This window comes from Peromyscus maniculatus, chromosome 5, assembly GCF_049852395.1.
Source record: "Peromyscus maniculatus bairdii isolate BWxNUB_F1_BW_parent chromosome 5, HU_Pman_BW_mat_3.1, whole genome shotgun sequence".
NCBI lineage: Eukaryota > Metazoa > Chordata > Mammalia > Rodentia > Cricetidae > Peromyscus > Peromyscus maniculatus.
Genome location: NC_134856.1, coordinates 24,166,190 through 24,186,414, shown reverse-complemented (window position 1 = coordinate 24,186,414; position 20,225 = coordinate 24,166,190). Strand labels below are relative to the sequence as shown.

Below are 20,225 nucleotides of genomic sequence, written 5' to 3'. Positions count from 1 at the left end.
TGTTAGCTTCCTTTTGTCACTAAGGTTGTAAATGTTACCACCACAGAGCCTTGTAAGCATGCCTCCCCCTTCCATTGCCAAAGGGATTTCTTTCAAATGCATTTTCCATTACCCTTATAATTGTAGTTCCACCCCAAATAAGTGAAGTTTGTTATTTAATCATTTCTACAATTTGGCCTCACTTTCCCTTTAAGGAAAATCATTGACTTCCAAAATGGGAGTCATTGCATTAAGCAAAAGTACAGACACACACATACACACACATTTCGGGTTAAACAATTACACTTTCGATTCCAGAGAAATCTTTTTTATTTTTATTTATTTTATTTTATCTTTTTTATTAAGCATTTTTTTTCATTCATTTTACACACCAAAGATTCCCCTCTCCCCTCCTCCCACCCCCCTAGCCTCCCCTTCCTAACCCACACCCCACTCCCCCTCACAAGAAGGCAAGGCCTCCCATGGGGAGGCACATCCATGGGAGGCAAGTTCAAGCCCTTCCCCCTGCCTCAAGGCTTTACAAGGTGTCCCATCATAGGTAGTAGGCTCCAAAAAGCCTGCTCATGCACTATGGATGGATTCTGATCCTACTGCCAGGGAGCCTCCCAAGCAGATCAAGCTATACAACTGTCTCGCCATGCAGAAATGTGGTACATATACACAATGGAGTACTACTCAGCAGAAAAAAAAAAACAATGACAGCTTGAAATTTGCAGGCAAATGGATGGAACTAGAAAATATCATCCTGAGTGAGGTAACCCAGACTCAGAAGGACAAGTATGGTATGTACTCACTCATAAGTGGATACTAGAAGTAAAGCAAAGGATAACCAGACAACATCCCACATCTCCAGAGAAGCTAGCTAACAAGGAAGACCCAAAGAACGACGCATGGATCGCCCTGAGAAGGAGAAATAAATGAGATCTCCAGGAGTAAACTAGGGATGAGGAGTGGTCAATGGAGGGTAGGGGATGGTGAATGAGAACATAAGGGAATGGGATGGTTGAGCTGGAACACAGAAATCTTATAATATTCCTTCAAACAGAATCAATCTCATTTTGTTTTTAATTTTTATCTGTATCATACCTCATGTCCATTCCTTTATATATTTATTTAATATAATTTTGTGGCACTAGGATCAAACCCAGATCCTCAGAAATGCCAGGGGAAGGGATTTCTCTGCTCCTCAGCCACATGTTGGGGGCCATTTGAAGGGACCAACAGGCAGCATTGGAACTCATGGGACATGACTGGGTGGTTGGCAAAACCATGCCTGAGTGAGCCTTGAGGCCCTCATACTGTACTGAGCATAGCTACAGTTCTTGCCTTCATTCACCACATCTCTCATAATTTATGGGTTGTATGAAAGCTCTCGGGGGGTTTCTAGCCCCTCACTGTATGTTACTGGTACTTAACAATAGTAGTGATTGATTTTTTCCAAGCATTGCTGCTCGAGTAGATTAATGATTCAACCACCACCCTTAGAAGGATTTTCAGGGTTAAATGAGAATTGGAGAATGCAGGCAGCTCTTAGAGAGGGGTAAGGAAGTTACAGGAGGGGGCTAAGAGGAAGTGTGAGGAAGCAGAGAGGATAAGTGTCTTGGTAATAAGAGTTTCAATCAGGGACATCTCTAAGTGGACTGAATGACTTGTTAGACAGAAATGTCTCTCTCCATGTGATGGGGGCTGGTAGGGCGACATGAAGCTTCCTGGCATGCTGGCTTTCATAGTAAAAATAAGCCAAGCAGGAAGCTGGTAATGACACTTACCCAGTAGGAGGGGAGTGACAAGTGGTTAGAGCATGAAGAGGGGAAAACAGCTGGAGAGATGAGCAAATAGAATTATCCAGAGTGCTAGGATTAAGGTGGACATTGGGGATCACCTTTTGAAATTTTTTGGTTTAGTTTCAGGGCCAGATATAGCAGGGCAGACGCTGTCAGCAAAGCTTTCTTTGTTAGTTGAAGTTGAGCAACCACTCCAAGTTATTTTCCCACACCCACCAAGCATTTTGCAAGTTAACTCTTTCTTTTCTTTCCCTAATGAATCGCCCTTGCTGGTGGGCCTCACTTACAGTAGTGGTGGCAGCAAGTTCCACCAGCCCCTTTTTATGTTTCTCAGGGGGTCCTGTAGAGTCATTTACAGTTAATTTAAGCCTTTCAGGGAAGTCCAACTAGGATAATGATACTTTGCTGCCTCTTTCTTAACTCTTGAATGAGATAACAAAGGTGTTCCCTCATGAGGAGGGGAAGCAGAGGGCTCAGGATTTTTACAGCCAGTTCTTTGGCTGGCAGCATGCATTTTGTAGTTACAAAAAGGGATCAATCACTTCATTATTTATCTTAAAAAGCAATCTTATACAAATTCTTAAAATAATCATAAACCTAAACTTTTACATATGAAAAACAATCAGTCAGCTCTATGTGTAAATCCCCAGGGTGCATACCCACTTATCAACAGTTTTTTATATCAGGAAGCTGAGGGCAGAAATGGGCACAAGGATTAATCATCACCCTTGATCACCAACCCATCCTATCAAGAAATATATGCCAGCCAGCAATAGCCAGGCTCTCATTTTTCTTGTTCTCTGACCTCAACAAATCCCTTGTTCAACTATGAAAAGTGTGTCTTTATAAACTGTAATTTGTTCCCCAAGATTTTCTACCTCAAAGCCATAAACAAAAACATCTTAAGCTAACCTTCCTAACAATTGTCTGAATTCTTTCTAAGGGTGGTGGTTGAATCATTAATCTGCTCCAGCAGCAATGTTTGGAAAAAGTCCATCACTATTATTTAAGTACCAGTAACACTTCCCAGTGAGGGGCTAGAAACCTCCTGAGAGCTTTCACACAACCCACAGATGATGAGGAATGTGGTGACCCTGACAACAACAATCAGAGCTATACTCAATAACGGCATGAGATCCTCAGAACACATAGTCCTTGGGGCTTTGCCTCTCCAAGGCTCACTCAGGCATAGCTTTGCCAACCACCCAGCCACGTTCCATGAGTTCTAATGCTACCTGCTGGTGCCCTGCATGGCCTCTGACAGCCACAGCCACAGTCAGAAGGTCTCTGAGCATCATGAATCTAGCATTGCTCTAGATCCAGCATGCTTTGTGGCATGTAAGAGTAATGACTTACTTGTTAATAGACCTTCCAGTCTGGTCTAGTGTAGGAACCAACTAAAAAGAAAATTAGCTAAACTACAAGTACTAATTGCAAAAAGATATGAGGAATATTATCTAAGGATTTTGATTTTGTTGATTTTAAACAGTCCCACTATGTAGCCCAGGGTCACCTCTAACTCGTGATCTGTATTTATTCTTCTCAACCTTGAGTTGCAGGTATAACACACTACAGTTGGCTTGATAAATTTATTCTCATTTTAGTTAGGAGTTGCTTCTTTAAAGATGGTAGGTAGAGGCAGTCTTCTCAAAGAGATGTAATCTACACTGAGCTATAGAGGAGGAGAAACATTCAGTCAGAAGAAGATGGGGACACACAAAGGATGGCATGTGTAGTGACCAATGGTGAAGGATGAAATAGAGTTGAGATCAGAGTTATCAGAAGTCTGTTTTACTATAAGAATGGATTCAGGCTTTATATGCAATCAGAAGTAAATACAACATTCTGAGCGGGAACTAAAGGAATCCAGCTTACATTTTCCAAGATTCTAAATGTTGTACAGAAAACAGATTGTAGGGAATCGAACTGCAAAGTCCTGAGGCAACTGGAGAAGTGTATACTGACAGGTGGGCTGGCATGGACTGGGTTTGAAAGAAGAGAAGTAGAGAGTTTGATGCAGCATTTAGAAGGCAAGAGCCAAGTCCCGTTGAAGGGTGGTGTGACCAGTGAGAGGAGACAGGTGATTCAGGAGAACTAGTCTATGGGCCGGCTGACAGGAAGGCAGTAATCACATACTGAGAGGCAGATGCACTAATCTGTATAAATTTTGGGGAGAAACTAATGTTTGGCTTTGAGTATTATGAGTTCAGTTGCCTCTTAGTCATGCAGCCCAAGGAGAAAGTCAAATAAGTATAATCAAAGATGTGAATCTAAAATTTGGAGCAGAGCATAAATGAAAATATAATAAGGCAAGCTCTCAGTATATGTTAAGTGATTCAAACCACTTCCAATAGCAGTAAATGTTTTGTTAAAAGTGTTTCTCTCTCCCTTCCTCCCTCTCTCTGTGTGTGTGTGTGTGTGTGTGTACATTTCATGGACTGTAGCTTTGAATTATATTATATTTACTTAGTTTTAGAATGACTCTACCAACTCCATGCTTGCAAGGTAATTTCAGTTCATGATCAACAAAATAGAAGATGTTTGGCCTCTCAATAATCATATAACTCAGCCGGGCGGTGGTGGCGCACGCCTTTAATCCCAGCACTCGGGAGGCAGAGCCAGGCGGATCTCTGTGAGTTCGAGGCCAGCCTGGACTACCAAGTGAGTCCCAGGAAAGGCGCAAAGCTACACAGAGAAACCCTGTCTCGAAAAACCAAAAAAAAAAAAAAAAAAAAAAAATCATATAACTCACCAAATAGACTCTATTCATCACTGAATCCTATGTGGAGACTGATGGGCCAGTTTGATTTTCCTCTCTGTATCTATGGTGAATGAACAGAGTACATTTAATGACAGCTTTGCCATGTCTTTATCACCAGAAAGTACCAATTCCCACAAAGAAATAACACAAAAGAAAGGTAAGTCCACTTACAAAGTCAAAGTAGTGAGAAAATTCCCAGATATAAATTTGAAGAAGCTCCAATATCAAGAATCAAGGCTGCAGATAAAAAACAACCTATTTTAAGGAGGATTCTTGAAGGAAAGGTGCAGATAATTCACAGCTACACTCTAGAGTCACCAATAAGATGAATGTGCAAGGTGATTCCATTGTGCGTTCCATGTCACAAGAACACGGCGGTGGCGGGGGGGGGGGGGGGGTAGGCCGTAGTGAAAGACAAATGAATTCCTGTCTGTTTTCTGTTCTTCATTCTATGTTAACTAACAATGCTGGAATTGCTTCTCTGTGGCCCATAACGGCTGGGAACAACAAACCAACCTGACTTTGGGGGATTCTGAAACATTCCTTGTCAGTTCATGTTGGATCTTAGAAGTCCTGAACTGCCTCCTGGGGGGAAATGCTGTCTTGAATTTATTTTATTTGTATAGTTAAAAAAGAAAATATAATTACGAAAATTTACTTTGTGTCTCACCTTTATTAGCACTGACTTCTGACGTGGAATTTATTGTCCTCCATGACGTACAGACTGTTGGCACTGCCTTTGTGATTTGATTGTTCAGTGTGGGAAGATGAAGAGAACAGGTATAGTTTACCTAATACCTATTTGTTTTCTGATATTTTCCTACCTACAGAAATCATATTTTATAGAACTGAGAAAGAGGGAATATCCCCAAATCTCCCAGAAAGCCAGTGTTACTCTTCTATGAATAAATACACTACAGGGAGAGGAAAACACAACAACTAATATTACTTATAAATAAATACAAAATTCTGAAAAATTTTGGAAATCAAATGTAATAATTGGCAATTAGTGCAAGGACTGTATGGTTTGATGTTCCACATCCAATCAGCATGATTGTTCATATGAACCAATTACAGAAGGACCAATAATGTAATATCTTCCTCAGCAGCAGCATAAAAAACAGCTGAGTCCAAGGGACTAAAAAAAGAGAGCAATATCTTTGACACTGGGCATTCATTGAAAAAAAATTAATGAACCTCTTAATGTGAAAACTGATGTTTTTCTCTTTGAGATCTGAATAAGATATAGACATCTGTTCTCACTTCTAATGGGCATTGCATTGAAGGTTCTAGACAAATAAATCAGTGAAATAACCCAAGAGATAACACACAAATTTCTAAAGATTTCAAATTATCTCTCTCTTAAGAAAAAAGCAACTATGTAGAAAGTCTAGTGAAATTTATACAAAAGAAGTGATACATAAACTAACAAAGTTGAAGAACGTAAGATAAATGACAGACATAGATATGTAATTGCCTATACTAAAGTTTTCTAACTCATCAACTCACATTAAATAAAAAGAAGCATTTACAAAGATATAAAAGCAACAAAATAAAACGGAAGATAGATTTTCACACATTCATGAAGGCAAATATTCACCAAGCTTCAAACTACATATGCTTCACTAAAAATGTAAAGACAGACCAAAGTATGATAAAATTCTCTAGGAAACAAAAATAAGTTTGAATATTTAGTGAGGTAGAGAGATTTTAGATATAATATCAAAGACACAAAATATGAAAGTACAATAATTGATCGACTTAAGTTCATTGAAATTAGAAATATGTATTTTATAGTCACACTATTGACATAAGGGACAGCTTGACTATGGGGAAAAAAGTATGCAAGCTGTGTATGACCCATGACTTGAAATTACAAATATAAGTAAACCTCAGTATTGACAAGTAAGAAAATAAAACTATCATGAGCAAAACATTAGAAATGACACATTTTACAAAGGAGATCTGTAGTTCACTGGTAAAAATATGAACAGATGCCTATAATATTGATCATTGGAAGCAAATGAAAATCAAAGTAGTCCTACATGAGAGTGTGGAGGAAACCACACATTCACACACTGCAGCAATGGAGAATTCAAAATAATGTGTCTAGTTTTGAGTATGATTTCAGTTTCTTATAAGATGGAACAAACATCTGCACATGGTATATGCACCTCACTTTTAGTAATTTCCCCTTGGGGAATGAAAATATACACTTATATAAAAATATGAATGTTTCTGTTTACATTGATTATAATTTTCAAACTCTAATTTAAATTTCTAAACCTGGATTTTTAACATGTTCTTCAGTCATTGGATGGATAAAGATTCCATGATTCACATGTGTCTTGGAATAACACTCAGTAAAATACTAACTAGAAAATAACCAATTATTTCTATATACAACTAATGCTCTCAAATTCACCTTTACAAAATGGTAGAAATGAGACCCTAAGGTTCACGTACTGTTTGCTTCAAGTGTGTCACATGTCAAAGGGAAAACAATGCAGATAGAGAGGTCACTGATTGCCAAAAATTATGGGTTGAGAGTAGCACTTGAGCACAAAAGAATTTCAGGACATAATGTGTCTCTGTTGTGGTGTTAAAATAATACATTATCTGTGTAAATTTAGTTAATGTTTTTATCCATTTTCTCGATTAAATTTCAATTACTAATTGATTTTTAAAATAAGTTAGTACACAATTTAAATTTAGAAGTCATATATACAGCTACACACATCAAGAAACAATTAAAATTGAAATGACTTACCATAACAAGTGTTGACAAGGGCATGGATGATCTTCAAGAGAACTATGCTGACTTTGGTAAAAGAGAAAAACAGTGTATGCTACATGACTATATTTATACAAATTCTGGGGAACCCAATGTAATGTACAGTTGTAGAAAGAAGATGAACGCTTGCCTTTGGTATAAGTTGGAGGTAGAGGGATAGATTTGTGTCACTGATATAGAATATCAACTTGGTATTTCTGTGATTTCATTGCCTTTATTATGTTTATATTTTATTTAAACAGAGTCATGCACCACATAACAACTTGTTTAATGAGGAACCCTTAAGAAGGGTAATTGCATAAAATCATGTTGCCTGGTGACATTGAAGATACCTTAGCTTATGTAAGAAATTCTATCATGTTCACACAATCAAAATTGTCTTTCAATGTATTTATTAGAACATATCTCTATCTTTAAGTGATGAATAAGCATTTATTAATGTGTGATGTATATGGAACTTATAAATAAATGGAGGAGAGTTAGTGGAAACTATACCATCAGAATGATAATAGCAAATTATATTTCAAAATTCACCAAATTCTGCATTTCAAATGAGTTTCATATACTGTATAAAATTATACTTCAGTGAAGCCATTTTAAATTGATAGTCAAAGTTAACCATCAAACCGATTATTATTATTTTTGCATGTTCATGGCTAAGTTGTCCAATCAGAAGACACAGACCAAATAGATCAGCCCTAAGTAATAAGATTGACTTTAGCCTAGAGGACATATTTAAGCTGAAAGGTAAGGGATGGAAGCTGATATACCATGGATATAGCAGCCAACAGACATAAAATAAGATTGTTGATAAATGGATTGCTTTAAGATAAGCACATGCCAGGTGGTGGTGGTGCATGCCTTTAATCCCAGCACTCGGGAGGCAGAGCCAGGCAGATCTCTGTGAGTTCAAGGCCAGCCTGGTCTACAGAGCAAGATCCAGGACAGGCACCAAAACTACACAGAGAAATCCTGTCTCGAAAAACAAAAAAAACCAAAAAAACAAAAAAACAAAAAAAAAGCACATAACAATTACAAATAAATACATTCATTCAATATTGGGAGTCTCTAAATCATAAACATTGTAATAAATATGGAAGAATAAACAAAAAGAAAGGAAATAATAATTGAATAGTTAAATGTTGTCCTTGAATCAATAAAATAACAATTTAATAAAGAATATATATTCATATGTATATATTTCTTCACATACATGAATAGTAGGTAACAAAATCCTTTTAGTGCACATAGAACGTTCTTCAGGATAGACCATATGCTGAGAAACAAACAACTATTAACAAATTTAAGAGCACTGAAACCATCCCAAGTACTGTTTTTGACCAAAATTTTATGAAATATGAGGAATTTTGGAAGACATACAAATATGTGAAAAATAAACAACATGCCAATTAAATAACTAAGTAAACTGAAAGAATAAATCAAGTGACCACAGGAAAAATTCAAGAGGAACATTTCAAAGTTTCTCTAGATAAACAACAATGTGAGTAAAAATTGTGAGCCGATGCCAAGGGGGATGCAACAGATACTATTTGAACAATAACAGCCTACATCAAATGACAGGAAAGTTTCCAACAAATGCCCTAACATTATACCCCAAGGAACTACAATAGGGAAAAACAAAGTAAATCAAAGACAGCAAAGTAAGGAAATAATAAAGAGCAAAGGGAAAATAAAATAAAATATACTACAGGAAAAAAATTAGAAAATAACAGTAAGTCTAAAAGTTGTTATTTAAAGTTTAAGAAAATCAACCAACAAATTCTAAGATTAAGCTAGAGAAAGAAAAAGTCTCAAGTTTATAAAATTCAAAGGGAGAATGCAAACATCATGTGCCTCAGAAATACAATGCTTCATAAAACACTATTACAAACAAGTACACACCAACAAGCTCAGTAACACACGGATTGCGAGCAACAGATGCATCCTAAAGATGTTGAATGCATAAGAGCAGAAACCTTGAATCCACCAGGAGGAATAGTTTGAAGTAACAATTAAAACCCAGAATCTGAAAGAAAAAAATATGAAAGTAAATATATGTAGTATCATTTGCTTTGAGATTTACATAAGTCATTTTCATAGAATGGGAGTTCGGCTCCCTTCCTAAAGCTGTTCACAGCTGAGGTGTGGTTCTTCCTAAGCCTTGGCAGGCTTTCTGATGAGTGCTTATCTGAGGCCAAATTTTCAACAGACAAGGGTAAAGGGATGATAACATGACCAGAGGGATGGAATCCATCACAATGAATCAAGATGAAACTGCATTTTATAAGAAGGATGAAGGCAATGACAATTTCAGTGTAGGATGGTATACTAGAAAGATGTGCTCAAAAGGGCAAAGATGGGTTTGAAGAATCGACACCAAATGTATTTAAGTGGATGCACAAGAAGGGGTTGTCCCAAACCTGAATAAATGATAAGCACTAGGGCTGGGTATGGTGGCACACACCTGTAATATCAGTACTCAGGAGCAGAGGCAAGTGAATCTCTTTGAGTTCAAGACCAGCCTGTTTTACAAAGTAAGTTCCAGGACAGGCAGGGCTACACAGGGAAACCTTGTCTCAAAAAAAAAAAAAAAAAAAAAGATAAGCACTGAGAACACCATACTTTTTAGAATATACAGGGACATGGAGGAACCTTAATTGCATATTGTAGTTGGTTGTTTTTACACTTTTACTCTTTAGGCTCTTTGGGGGATCCACCATCAAGCCCCCAAATGGGGACTTAATTCTTGCTTATAAATGTCTGCCCTTAGCTTGGCTTGTTTCTTGTCAGCATTTCTTAAATTATCCCATCTACCTTTTGCCTCTGGGCTTTTTTACCTTTCTCTATATCTGTATATCTTCTCTTTCCATTTTATTCCATGTCTGGCTATGTGGCTGGGTGACTGGTCCCTTCTTTTCTCTCTCCTTGATTCTCTCTTCTTCTCAACCCCCTTTTCACCTCTTATTTATTCTCTATGTCTGCCAGCTCCACCTATACTTTCTCCTGCCTTGTTATTGCCCACTCAACTTTTTATTAAACCAATCAGGTGTTACAGACAGGCAAAGTAACACAGCTTCACCAAGTTAAACAAATGTAACAAAGAAAATGCAACACATCTTTGCATCATTAGACAACTGTTCCATAGCATAAGCAAAAGTAACAGACCTAAAAATAATATTCCCCAACAGCGTATCTTTAAAGGGAATTAGCCACTCTAAAATACCTATATATTCCATGATTCCTATTGTATGACATGAGTTTATGACCACATAAAAGGCAAAACTCTGAAGAAAATGAAAATGTCACTGGCATGGTCTTGAACAAAGTACAGAGGATTTGTAGGGTGGTGAAATTGTCCTGCATTATACCATGAAAGTATTGTTAATCACTTATCAAATTCCATACAGTCACCTACAAAACAGGAGAGAACTATAGACAAATTTCTAAACAGTCTTATTAAATAAAAAAAAAAAAAAAAAAAAACAAAAAACACGGAGCCGGATATAGGGCTTAAAGCCTGAGAGAGATCAGAGAAACAGCCACCAGCTAACCACACCTCACTGATACCTCAGCTTCCAAATGCGAGCAACTTTCTGTCTACCCACACCAATATTTCTTGCTTTTCTGCCATTTGATATGATTTTCTCTCTCTGTCACTTCCTGTCTGTCTGTACTGACCTCCAGACTCCTTGTAAAATGGTACCAATGTTTCTAGTACTGCCCACTGTGAGAATAGAAAGCGTTCAGTGCTGAATTTTCCCTGGGTCTCCAGATTATATCTCCAAGTGTGGTAACAATCATTTAAAAGATTTCTACTTACTGAGATTAGATTCATAAATCATGAACCCTCCAGAAAACCAACAGTAATGGGACAATAATAGGACTAAATAAATAAAACATTTACCATTTTCTTGTTTTTCTCCGTCTTTTGGTGTCATTTGAATTTCTGGGTTGTTTTTCCCAACACCAGGTATTATAGAAACAGGCCTCAATAAGACTTTCCATGCTTCAAAAACGTGGGTCGTGAGAAAGTTGTCTATAAATTACTACAACTTCTGGTACCTGAAAGAACTATACCCGTTCCCAGAAGACCCCATATGGGACCTGCTGGAAAAACCTTGCCTCTCCCCAGCCATGAAGGCCTGATGTTGAATTGAGACTAAATAGAATGAAGAAATGGTGAATACTTAAAATCCATGGATTTGTAACTCATAAGAAAATAATCTTTAAAGTTACTTATTCAACAATCTTTGCACCATAATTTACAAGAAGTCTTCAGGTTTTAGATCTTCATAGGTGAGTAAATTTACAGAGTCATCTGGTCTCGTCACAGAACCACTAATGTTAAATCTATAACCATGTGGCTGCTTTTACTTGTATAGGAAACAAAATTCAGATTGAAACCCATGGCCTTGGAAATCTGCAATCTGTCCTGACTCATTCAAGGGATTTCTGGTGGCTCTCCACCACCCTATGGGTCTTCACTTGCTCTTAGAGCAGCCTCAGGAAGGGGAGGTACTAAGTCTGCAGACTGCTGCAGCTTCGCTGTGGATTTATTAGTTACAGTGAACAGCAAAATGAGACAGGCAACAGATTCGTGAAAAGAGGAGACCATCTCTGCTCTTGTTAGACCTAGAACATCTTGTGGAAGCTCATTCGAGATGGTTCTGGGATATAATAGTTACATTCAGTAGGTTTTATATCAACTTGACATAACATAAATTTCCTCGGAAGAGGGATCCTCAGTTGAATTGCTTTGATCAGATTGGCTTGTGGCCATATCTGTGAGAGCTTGTCTGAGCTGATGATTGACAGGGGGCCCTAGCTCACTGGGGGAGGGGCCATCCATAAACATGTGGGTCTGGGATGTAGAAGAAAGCAAGCAGAGTGCAAGGCAGAGTGTGATCCAGGAAGCAGCGTCCCTCCATGACTTCTGAGTTTTGGCCCTGACTTCCCTCAGTGGTTGACTGTGACCCTTGAGTTGTAAGCTAAAATTAACTTTTCTTCACGAAGGAAATTTTGTTTTATCACAGCAGGAGAAACAAGACTAGAACAACAGTGAACTAAGAGCTGCCACTATCTGATGCAGTGAACACGGGGGGCAGAGATAACAGTCTGTAGACTTTATCCCAAAGGTACAAATAGTTAAACCTGAAAGGTCTGCTGAAAACAGAGAGTGACCAAGGAAGAGAAGTATGGATCACCTGGCTCCCACCATGGGGCCCCCACAGAGGACGAGGAAGCAGAAGCAATGTTAAAAGGTAATCCAGGGAGCCCTGGTCAAGAGATTAACAGTTCTAACACAGGCTTAGATCACATTTCTTACTGTCCTCAATCAAGCTGGGCCTTTGGACAAGACAGGCACCCTGATAGCATGGACAGTCAGTGGAGAAGACCCTCGTTTTGTTATACTTGTTGCCTTAGGGTGTTATGGCTGAGAACCATGTTGAGAGGGAACATATTGTTTAAGACTGAACTGGTTAAGGGTGGGATGACAAGGGACAGTTACATGCCAGGAAACCGGAAGTCAGCATTTCCCTTCCCTATTTAGGAGAATGTTCACATGAGGCTGCTGTGGATTGGGAGAGGGATGGACCTAGCTACACTGGGACATTCAACAGACATGAAGCTTGAGTCATGAAGGTCTTATTTATAAGTTCATGATCTCACTTGTTTGCTTTTGAAAGGATAACTGCAGTGGAGACTGATGCCCCTCAACAAAAACAATTGGTAGCTTCAGAAAGGCATACAGTGTTCCACTCCGGGATGAAAACTCTAAAGATACGTGCAGGGGACCTGACTTCAGCTGTCTCACATGACACATTCAATACTGTGATCAGCAAGATCAGGAAAACCAAGAGGGGTCTTCTAGTGATGGATCTCAGTGTTCTATCTGCCTGATCCACACCCAAATACATCAGGGAGAGATCTCATAGCTTTGATATTAGCTGTCACAACATGTACAAACCGGGAGACTTTTGAGTGAGTGAGAAACTAGCATGTCTACTAGCTGCAAAGCTTATGGTTTTTGAAACCTTATCTTGGTACAGAAATGATAGAAGAAAATGGAGATAGCAGCACTGCTCAGCAGCTTTGTGAGCCACAACCAGCTCTGGGTACAGCACAGGTTGGAAGAGTCTAAAGAGAAGACCTCCAGTGTCAGCAAGCAGCCTTCCAGCTGGCAGGGTCTGGTGGTCGAGAATTCAGAAGGAAGCTTCTGCATTCCCTTGTTTTTGTGTTAGAGTTTTTTTTTTTTTTTTTTTTTTGTTGTTGTTGTATGGTTTTGATTTTGGTTAAATTTCCTTTTGCCTTGAATGTTTTTGCCTTTATTACAGTCTTTTATTATTTGTTTTATTTTAATGCAACTCGTGAAGTTTTGGAATCTTCATATATCTAAGTAATTTTGCTTAAAGATTTCTTCTCTGTAAAACAGTTGGTTTTTATGTGTTCCTCTTTCCTATATGTCTATGATACCATCATATTCTGCCTACATTCTTCTTTCCCATTTCACCTTCCTTGCCAATTCTTTCTTTTGTGTGATTATTATTTTACTTTATCTATGTAATTTTTTAACTGCATAGTGCCCTGTACAACATATTTCCTCATGGGTGGTGTAGTAGAGTGCTTGGCTTGACTCTATTTAGACTGTATATCTAATTTGTTTTGGTTTACTGTTTTTGCTGTCACAGGGATGGACTTCCCCTCTCTAAGTTGGACCAGAAATGCACCTCATCTGGCAAGGCTACTCATCAGGACAATTAACAAATCTGAACTGGGAAATGACTCAGTAGAGAAAAGCCCTTGTTGAGCAAGCCTGAGGGCCTGCATTTGAATCCCCTTATTTTATCATACTCTTTTGTCATTTTATTTTAATCCCTAGAATCCCCAGAACTCCCATGAAAAAATGAACACATTGGTGTGAGCTTCTACAATCCTGGCATTTACGTGGGAAAATGAGAATAAGACACACACATACAATATTCATGCACCCCAGATGAGATATTCATTCCAAAGACTGCACAAATCACAACACAGAAGCACATAAACATGAAAAACCAATGCGACGATCAGAAATATGAAAAATGCTAGTTGGCTACTTTGAAAGTTTTCTTGTGAAATGATCTTTGTTTTCAAAGAGGATACAAATGAACAGATGAGTGAGATAATACAAGACCTGGAGAAGAATCAGCCACCTGGGTGAGAAAGCTAGCCACATGTACACGAAATCAATAACGTGAATGAAAAAGGCTACAAACTGTGTAAGGAACTCAACAATGAATTGAGACTTTTCACAAAAAGGTAGAAATCAGAGAGTACATCCTAGTTTTCCTCTTTCTCATTTGTAATCCCTTGCTCTGTCTTGTTTTCATGGACAAGCATGGCTACATACCCGGATCAGTTCTTTCTCCTATCGGAACCCGGAAGTGTGGCATGTCTAGAATAACCAGCACATTTGCCACCCATTAAGAGAATGGGATGAGATTGGAAACTAAGCAATGGAACCTCTTGTGCCTTCTCTTGGACAATTTTCCTTCAGTTGGTTGACATGTTCATCTTCAAAGTGATGATTTTTGTTTTATATAATTATATTTTATTTTGCTATTTTTTTTATAATGAATGAGTGAAGGAATAACATCTAAGCACTCTGGTAAATGGTAACGACTGAACTGTCACTTATATCTTCTGGGAGAGGGAAAATCAAATTTCCTCAGTTGGTTGATACTGGTGATTGACCACACCAGGACATGCCTCATGTTTAGGAGTAGTTGACCAACATACAATGGACTACATAATTTGTGTGTGTGTGCTTTTATTTGGTTGTAGTTTGATGTTTTGTTTTGTTTTTTCTTTTTGGACTTGGCTTTATTCTGTTTTCTTTGTTTTGAAGTGATTTGTTATATTGAGTTTTTGTTTATTTTTTGAGAAAGAACTTAAAATTGGATGGGTAGGAAGGAGGCTAAGGTCTAGAAGGATTTGGGGCAAGGGAAGAATGTGGTCAAGATATATTTAAATTTTAATATTGATTTAGATAACAAAAATATAATAAAAAAGAAAAATTGTAAAAAAAACTAATTAAAATATTTGCATTGGGATAAAATTCGAATTCCTTATTACAATAAAAGACACACAAACACATGTGTTTGTTTTTCTTGCTTTCTCACATTACTATTTCTTCTAGCATTTTCTTTCTGCACCTGTGCACATCTGTAGCACTAAGTAGACTCAGTGGCTAAGTTGAGAAGGAAGAGTGGTGGAAAGGAAAAGAAGAAGAATGGGAAGGGGTGAGGGACTGGAATAGACTTGATCAAAACACATTGCATGCATGCGTAAAACTTCCAAGCAATCAAAAAACACTAAAAGGTTAATTCATTTTTATAAAGGCTATGAATAAAGACCAATTTACATTCTTTTACATGTAAATATTCAGTTTTCATAGTAAAAAACACATATACATTTATTCATTTCTCTCTCTCTCTCTCTCTCTCTCTCTCTCTCTGTGTGTGTGTGTGTGTGTGTGTGTGTGTGTGTGTGTACAAAAGAATAACTTTTGTGATAGTCTTTTCTACTTCCACCCTGTGGGTTACAGGGACAGAACTCCAGTCACCATGCTTGGTGACAAGCACCCTTACCTACTGAGTCTTCTAACTGGCTCCTTAATATTTATAACAAGATTTTGGGGTTGTTCTTTATTTTTAGCATATTTTTCTTTTATTATTTAAAACAATTTTAAAATTTAAAAACATTTGATCATATTCTTCCCCTCCCCTCTCCCTAAGTTCTTTTGGATTTTCTCACTCTCATCACTTACTCAACTTTGAGTTCATTCTCAAAACAAACAAACAAAACCCCCACAATACAATGACAGAACACTCCAAAACAAAGAAAACAAAATAAAACCACACCCATCTTCCCCAAACCCACCAAACTGTCACACAAAAGACTGTGGAGTCCATTAAATGTTAGTCAACTGCTCCTAAACAGGAGGCCTGTCCTGGTGTGGTTGATATACCTAGTGTCATTCTATTGAAGGAAACTGATTTCCTCTCCCAGAAGGTGTAAGTGACAGTTCAGTTGTTAGCTTTTACCCTAGGGACTAGGTTCAGTCTTCATTTAAAAAAAAATAACAAAATAAAATATAATAAGATTAAGCAAAAGATTGAAATCACCAAATAATGGGGAGATAGAGTCCAAATTGGCCACCTCTTGTCACCAAATAAAGCTTCCAGTACCAGGATTGGATTATATCTAATTGAGTTGTTGGCTCAAAGGGAGCCACCAAATCACCAAACAACCCAGGCTGTTGCCAGGCAATAGGTTGCTCTGCACAAACTGACAGCGAGGTCCATTGCCAAAGACAACACCTACACAACTCATTGATGATGAAGACAAAGTTAAACCAATGCCTACATACATCATTCAAATCTACCTTCCAGCATATTTGGTACAAGAATGTACTCTGCATGCTCTCAAAAGAGAAATGTATGAGAACTCTCCAATTTATTTATGCAGGTACTTAGAGTTATGAATGTTCTTTTTAGCATCACTGTCACAGTGTCCCATAAGTTTGGGTATATTGTACATTCATTTTCATTTAATGCTCTACTAGCAACTTAACAGCATACTGGAAAGCTCTAGAACAAAAAGAATCAAGCTCACTCAAGAGGGGTAGATGGCAGGAAATAATCAAACTCAGGACTGAAATTAATAAAATGGAAAGAAAGAGAACAATATGAAAAAAACAATGAAACAAAGAGTTGGTTCTTTGAGAAAATCAACAAGAGAGACAAAATCTTAATAAACCTAACTTAAAAGACACAGAGGGACTATCCAAATTAATAAAATCAGAAACAAAAGGAGAGGGACATTACAACAAACACCAAAGAAATCTAAAGAAACATTAGGTCATACTTCAAAAATCTGTATACCAACAAACTGGAAAATCTAAAAGAATTTTTTCCATACATACCACTTACCAAAGTTAAACCAAGATCAGAAAGACAGTTTAAACAACTTATAACTCTGAAGAAAAAAAGAAGCAGTCATTAAAAGTCTCCCAGCCAAAAAAAAAAAAAAAAGCCCAGGGCCTAATAGTTTCAAAATTCTACCAGACTTTCAAAGAAAAGCTAAAACTGTTATTCCTCAAATTATTCCACAAAACGGAAACAGACGGAATACTGCCAAATACATTTTCAGGGGCCGTAGTCACCCTGATATCTAAACCACACAAAGATTCAACAACAAAAGAGAATTGCAGACCCAATTTCTCTCATGAACATTAATGCCAAAATACTCAATAAAGTACTTGCAAACCAAATCCAAGAACACATCAAAAAGATCATCCACCATGATCAAGTAGGCTTCATTCCAGGGATGATTCAACGTATGAAAATCTGTCAATGTAATCCACCACATAAACAAACTGAAAGAGAAAAACAACATGATCATCTCATAAGATGCTAAAAAAAACCTTTGACAAAATCTAACACCCACATGATAAAGGTCTTGGAGCAATTAGGAATGTAAAGGACATTCCTAAACATAATAAAAGAAATATACAGCAAACCTGTAAACAACAGCAAATTAAATTGACAGGAAATTAAAGCATTTCCACTAAAATAAGGAACAAGACTAAGCTACACATTCTCTCCATATCGATTTAATATGGTAATTGAAGTTCTAACTGGAGCAATAAGGTAACTTAAGTAGATCAAGAGGATACAAATTGGAAAGGAAGAAGTCCAAGTATCACTATTTGCAGTTAATATCATGATAGTATAATTTAACAATCCAAAAAAGAAATTACCAGGAAATTCCTACAGCTGTTAAACGTCTTTAGCAAAGTGACTGGATACAAGATTCATTCAAAAGTACCAGTAACCCTCCTATATACAAATGAAAAATAAACTGGGTAGAAATCAGGGAAACAACACCCTTCACAATAGCCACAAATAACATAAAATATCTTGGAATAATTCTAACCTTTGAAGTGAAAGAATGTATAACAAAAACTTCAAGTCTTTTAAGAAAGAAATTGAAGAAGATATCAGAAGATGAAAAGATCTTCCATTTGCTTATAGATTGGTAGAATTAAAATAGTAAAAATAGCCATCCTACCAAAAGCAATCTATAGATCTGACACATTGCCATAAAAATCCCAAGAGTTATTTACACAACTTGAAAGGACAAAACTCAAATTTGTATGGAAAAACAAACAAACAAACAAATAAAAAACAGAATGTCTAAAACAATCCTCTACAATAAAAGAACATCCATAGGTATCACCATCCCTAATTTCAAGCTATACTATGGCACTATAGTGGTGGCACACAACTTTAATCCCAGCACTCTAATGTCAGAGGCAGGTGGGCCTCTGTGAGTTCTAGGCCAGTCTGGTCTACAAAGTGAGTTCCAGGATAGCCAGGGCTACACAGAGAAACTGTATTTAAAAAAAAAAAAAAACAGACAGACAGACAAACAAACAAAAAATCCACATGGTATTGGCATAAAAACTGACAGGTTGATCAATGCAATCAAATTAAAGACTGAGACATAAATCCACATACTGATTTTTTATAAGAAGCCAGAAATAGACAATGGAAAAAAGAAAGCATCTTCAACAAATGGTATTGGTGTACCTGAATGTCTTCATGTCAAAGAATGCAAATATTTCATTATCTATTACCCTGTACAAAACTCAAGTCTAAGTGTATCAAAGACCTCAACATAAACCCAGCTACACTGAACCTAGTAGAAGAGAAAGTGGGGAACAGCCTTGAATGCATTGGCACAGGAGATGACTTTCTGAACAGAACAACATTAATGCAGACACTAAAACCAACAATCAATAATGGGACCTCATATGAAACTTAGAATCTTCTGTAAGGCAAAGGACACCATCAATAGGACAAAACAGCAACCTACAGAATGGGGAAAGATTTTTACTAACTCTTCATCCCACAGAGGACTAATTTCCAATATATATCAATATAAATGTCAAGAAACTAGACATCAAAAACAAATAATCCAATTTAAAAAATGGATTACATATTTAAACAGAGAGCTCCCCAGAAATCTCAGATAGCTGAGAAACACTCATAGATATTCAATACCATTAGCCATTATGGAAATGCAAATCAAACCAACTGAGATTCCATCTTACATCTGTCAAAATGGCCAAGAACAAAAACACAAGTGACAGCTCATGATGGTGGTATAGCAAGGGGAACACTCCTCCATTGCTGGTGGAAGTGCAAATTTGTAAGCCACTATGGAAGTCAATATGGAGGTTCCTCAGAAAATTGGGAATTCATCTACCTCAGGACCCAGCTATACCACTCTGAGGTATTGGGGTGCTCTCTATCCTATCACAGGACACTTGCTCAATGATGTTCATAGCTTCTTTATTTATAATAGGCAAAAATTGGAAACAACCTAGATGTCCCTCAACAGTGAATTGATAAAGAAATTGTGGTAATGTATACAATGGAGTATTACTAATTAGATTCATGCTTCAGGGTAGTGATAAGATGACTTCTAATGATATTCTGTTCAGCCATCATCAGAGAAGTTTCCTCCTGCAGCAGATGGAAACAAATACAGAGCCCCACAGCCAGATGTTACACAGAGAGTGAGAGGCCTTGGAACACTCAGCCCCAGGGAACCCCTTGGAAGAGGAGGTAGAAAACTGTAACAGCCAGAGAAGGTGAAAGACATCAAGAAAGCAATGTCCTCTAAATCAATTTGAGCGAAGCTCATAGGAACTCAGAGACTGAAGCAGCCTGTACAGGTCTACACCATGTCTTCTGCACATATATTATGACTTCCAGTTTAGTGATTTTATGGGATTCCTTAGTGTTCTAGCTAGTGGGTATCTGATTCTTGTGCC

General features: G+C 37.5%; 1 long non-coding RNA gene across 1 annotated transcript; it reads left to right on the top strand.

Annotated features, from left to right (window-relative positions):
• The first annotated feature begins 10,147 nt into the window (after positions 1–10,147).
• On the top strand, positions 10,148–15,475 carry LOC121829370 (uncharacterized). The gene is made up of 2 exons (XR_013051225.1): positions 10,148–12,600; positions 14,029–15,475. It is a non-coding gene; the product is annotated as an uncharacterized LOC121829370 (long non-coding RNA).
• Positions 15,476–20,225: the final 4,750 nt, after the last annotated feature.